Raw genomic sequence first — 5,031 nt, 5'->3', positions numbered from 1 at the left:
ACACAGCAAATTCAAAAGTGTTAAATGTTTTGGTGTTAGACTTTGCAAAAGCAGAGTTAATTTTACTCTAATAGAGTCACATTCTGTTTATGTAAGTCTGGGGTGTATATTATTAGTAGTTAAAATCCAGTGTTAAAACAAAGTGTTTCCATATCAAATCTAGAGSTGTTAAAATAGAATCAATAACTCTTTACTTCTTAACTCTGAACTCCACCAGCGGCTCTAACACTGAAGGAGTTAATTCACTGACTCCGCCCAGAATCAGATTCCCACCGAAGCGAAGCGACAGAAGCCAAGTCATTTCAGGACTATTTACTTTCCATCTGACTGAGTTATTTACTGCACTCGGTAAGCCATTTTTATTTCTGAGATGGTTTATAACTTATTTTGAATTGTCCTCAACCTGTATGATAGACGTCACGTTGGCCACACGGCTCGGTGTTAGCATATTTAGCTTAGCATGCCGAAKGTTAGCGGAGTATAAGTGTTGGAAAAAATCGAGCCGGTGAACATTTAATCAAATTATTGGCTAACTTGAACAGATCTGTAATAATCTGGAGTGTGTTTTTTCATGATGTTGAACGTTTACATGCATATTGGTCAGATTTATCAACCTTTCTGATCGATTCTTTTCCTTTGAAAAAATGTAAAAGGCTTTTTCATGTTGAGAACATTATTCCCACTGTTGTGTCTTCTTATATACGTTTTGCAGCATGTTTTAATCCTTTTATTGCCTTTTTGTATATATTAGGTCCAGTTTGGTTGAGGATCAATCTCCAGTCGTCAGCCTAACCTCCCCCTCCTGATCCCTCCATGGATTCTTCGAAGATTCAAGCTCCAAAAATGATTATGTAAGTGTTAATATCTCTGAAACCCCACATGTCTGTAATTGAGGCTTGTTGTTAGAGTTGTATTAAAATGTATTCCTTCGTTCCATTTCTCATTGTTATGTTTTTGTTTGCTATGATCCAGAGACCAACACTTTCTGTCCTACTCTGAGACTGAAGACTGTCTGATGCTGTAGAGGAGCATGTTGGTGTCTCCGGCCAAACGTCACAAACAGCCCAACAACCTGGAGACAGTCTGTTAGTGAGTGGACATCTCGGTTTGTTATGTATTGTACATATCTGGCAATCTACCTGTTAAAAGAAAATGTACTCTATCATATTACATGAACTGCTTGCTTTACTTTCTCAACCTTGTACTTTGAACAATTTCATGCATGTGGCAATGAAGAAAAATGTATTAATCATACTGCATTTTGTWTTGCACAACTAATATGTTAGACCTTTTAAAAAGCAATATGTGAATGAAAGCGACATGTGAAACATGCACATTATTCCACGTTGTAATATGTTTTGTAATTATAGTGCACGTTTTGAAATAAATGCATTTGAGAAAATTATTGCCTCTTTATTAAATGTTTATTTTCCAAAGAATTTTTAAAAGTTCAAAACAATAAAGTACCTATTTAATATTAATTACAAATAACTCTTAAGAAGTTAAAGAAATACTCTGTGAGAGTTAATATTGAGATCTAACACTGAATTAGTGTTAGTAAGTGTTAAATAATGAACTCCAGCAGATTTGATATTTGACACTATACAAGAGTTAAGGTACTAACGCTCCAAAAAGAGTTCAATTAACCCTTTCTGGTGTGGACCCATATAGACTCTTTAAAAGTGTTGAAATCAAATCTGACAGAGTTCATCTGGGCCTCCTGGATTTGCTGTGTAGCTTTTGCTGATTGCAGTCTATTTCAACAAGAAGCTTGGTAAGATTACGTAAAACTTCCATAATCACATCCAAAAGTCAGATGGCATTTAAAAACTTAACTTACCTCTGTCTTTTCTGATTCAACTGTGAATTTTTGAAAGCTAGAAGTTCATGCTTTTGGGGGAGGCAAAGGTGGAACAGGTGTTTCAAACTAACGAGCAAATCATAAAAGCACAACGCGACTTGGATGTAACAATTAACTCAACACTTTATAGAAATGTAGTAAAATAAGAAAGTACAGCTGCTTAGTGCAAACTGTAGTGGAGTAAAAGTCAAAAGTACCCAGGATTAAATCTACTTAAGAAAAGTACAGATGCATAAAAAATTTTCTTAAGTACAGTAATAAAATACTTGTACAATACAAAATGTGTGGGTAGCTCACACATTCGTGCATTAAAACACTGCATCAGAATATCCTACCTTTTTAAAAATATTTAAAATWCAGAGGTGCTGTAAGAAGTGTTTGTAAGAATGAAGCAATATCAGTTTTTTTTATTTATTTAAATTAAACACAGACATCTACAAATACTCTCCTCTTTTTAATGTATATATGGATGATTTATTGGTAACACTTTATTTAAAGGGGTGTGAATAAGACTGTCATAACACTGTCATAAACATTACATAACACCTGTCAAGAATATGAATCTTCATGAATATTTATGACTGTTGTCATAAAGTATCATTTATCATGACACTTTTAATGCAAAGTTGACATTATTCAAAATGTCTTTGTCATGACAACTTCAACTCAATCTAGAGTCTCAATTAATGTCAAGTTGTCATAACGAAGACATTTTTGTCTAGATTCTAGACAAAAATGTCTCTATGACAACTTGACATTAACCAAGAAATCACGATCTGATATAAATTAGTTATAAAAGTATTACTGATTAAACTTTAAAAATTAGCTTTATGTGGTAATATTAAATTGTTCTGCCATGTTGTTTAGTCTTAAATTTCTTCATTTAATTGATCCTAAAGTTTTACAGGAAGATGTCTACAAAACACTTATGAACTTTGCATTTGAAACATTATTTAAGGCTGTTTTAAGTAGTGCAATACACCATCTCCACCAGTGAGAGGCAGCAGTGCACGAACAGGCGTGCAGTATGTGGGTGAAGAAGAAATCTTCCATATTGTGGGGCCAACCTACAAAGTTATAACGGCCAGACCTCCGGTTTAAAAAGAAGCCGAAGTTTGTCACCTAATACATATGAGGTATGTGTCTTATTAACTTTACATTTTCTTTGAGGAAAATAGCATCGACTATGTTCTCTTTCTTTGTAATGTTAGCTATGAGCAATGGACCTTACCACAGGGGCTGCGTTTCATTGGCTGATGCCCATTTTACGTCACAGCGCAGCTACCACGTGCTTGACCGTCTCACAAACACAGGCTACAGTAGTAAACACATGCTAATGTACATTGTGGACTAGCAGACCGGCAGAAGGTTTTTGTGTCAGGACTCGGAAAAAAATGGTTCTCCGTCAGTGGGGTATCTGTACAGGCGATGTCAGGTATCCTGATCGTACTTGTGAAACTAAAATTCACAGATTTCCAAAATCTGAAACGGAATGTCTTGCTTGGATCAAAGCTTGTGCACGACCGCATTTGCAGCTCAACCGTCATAGGAACAATARGAACAAAGTGTCTGCTGGCGTAAGTATTATTGCTTTGCTTTCTTTGTGTTTAGTGAATGAAAAAAATAAAGTCAATAATAAACACATCCATTATGAAAACCTTTTAGCCAAGTACAGCATATTGGCAGTACCGATACAACTTCTACACCTTGAAGCCTGTCTTTTATAGTCTTACATTAGCTGAACAAATCAATATGCAATGTGTACCGTATCTGACATACATTAAAGATTTTATTTCACCTGAAAAGGCTTTTTACTAAACTGTAATCGTGTTAGCCACGCTAGCACAGAGTACCTTGTATAAGACCTAGGCACTCTCAAACATTTGCCAACAACAGAAATCAGTGATTTCAAAAGTGACCCTCAAAACCATGAATTGCCCGACTTACCCAGCCGTGCAAGAACAACAGCCATCAGTGATCTTGTCCACAGCTATATTTATGCTGAGGGTCTGAGGATCTGCTGTTTTCCTCATCGACTGGTAGCATTTAGCTGCAACTCGCACAATGTTGGAGGCATCGCGTGGCTCAAACACCTTGATGTCGTCCAAAAAAGATGACATGAACATGTTGGTTCCCCTGTCCATTGTCATGGCTGATATTTTGTGAAAATCCGGCAAACATTCTAAACTAATTGGCTCAGAAATACTATGCAGAGAGTCAGTCGAAATGAAAGACGCCATGTTTACACATAGAAGCTAAGCACCGCGAGGCTTTGTTTGTGAGACATGCAGCCACGTGGGATTTTAGAGGGCATTTCTGGGCGCAGCTTGGTAAGTGAAGCCTATCCTACCTTGCTGTAAGTTAATGTAAAAGTTACTAAACTCCATTACTGTAACGTTAGCCCTTAATATTAAACATATTTTAAAGACAGGCAAATAGTTTTTTTCCCTCTAATTTTAATCTAGCAAATTAAAAGCTAATATGTAAGTCAATATTATCATTATGTGCATTATTTAGCAACTTGGCTAAATAACACAGTGCTTGTGTTCTTTGCTTTGGCAACTTTAGCCACACGAAGACCCATGTTAGCCTAGGAAATGTGGGGGGGACAAAGTTGGCTAATGAAGACATGCTACCAGTGTGGAGGATGATAATGAGAACCAGCCACCAGAGAAAGAAGTTCCTGTTTGACCAAAGAGAAAGAAGCAGATGAAATATTCCAAGAAAATTAGATAAGTCATTTTGTGTTAATATTTTCACCATGTGAAGTGGAGTGGGGGGGAGCAGGAATCAACATTCACCAGTTGAGTTAAATTAACGAACTAAAAACTGGTGTTAAATCTATTTATTTATTAATAAACTTCTTGCAAACATCAATAAGCCAGAGTATCTGGTTGGAAATAATTTAGAATGCTTATTAAGTGAAAAGATACACTCATGTGCATAAAACTATACATTAAATGATGCATTCTGAATAACAACAGTGGCAGTCTGTCTGAACGTCTGCCAGACAAATATTTGATCAGAATAATTTTGTTCAGCTCCAATCATTATGCTACTTGTATTAAGAAATAATTGTATTGCACTTCATAACAACCAGTCATGTTAACTAGACATTTGTCTACCATTCTGACAGTGTGCAGAAAGGGACAATTTTGGAATGGTATTTA

General features: G+C 35.9%; 1 long non-coding RNA gene across 1 annotated transcript; it reads left to right on the top strand.

Moving 5' to 3' along the window:
* The first annotated feature begins 181 nt into the window (after positions 1–181).
* On the top strand, positions 182–1,354 carry LOC108165957 (uncharacterized). The gene is made up of 3 exons (XR_001776277.1): positions 182–348; positions 752–851; positions 973–1,354. It is a non-coding gene; the product is annotated as an uncharacterized LOC108165957 (long non-coding RNA).
* The last annotated feature ends 3,677 nt before the right edge of the window (positions 1,355–5,031 follow it).

This window comes from Poecilia reticulata, unplaced genomic scaffold (genome assembly GCF_000633615.1).
Source record: "Poecilia reticulata strain Guanapo unplaced genomic scaffold, Guppy_female_1.0+MT scaffold_240, whole genome shotgun sequence".
NCBI classification, from domain to species: Eukaryota; Metazoa; Chordata; class Actinopteri; order Cyprinodontiformes; family Poeciliidae; genus Poecilia; species Poecilia reticulata.
The sequence above is the reverse complement of the archived record's forward strand: the minus strand, read 5'-3'. Positions and strand labels throughout refer to the sequence as shown.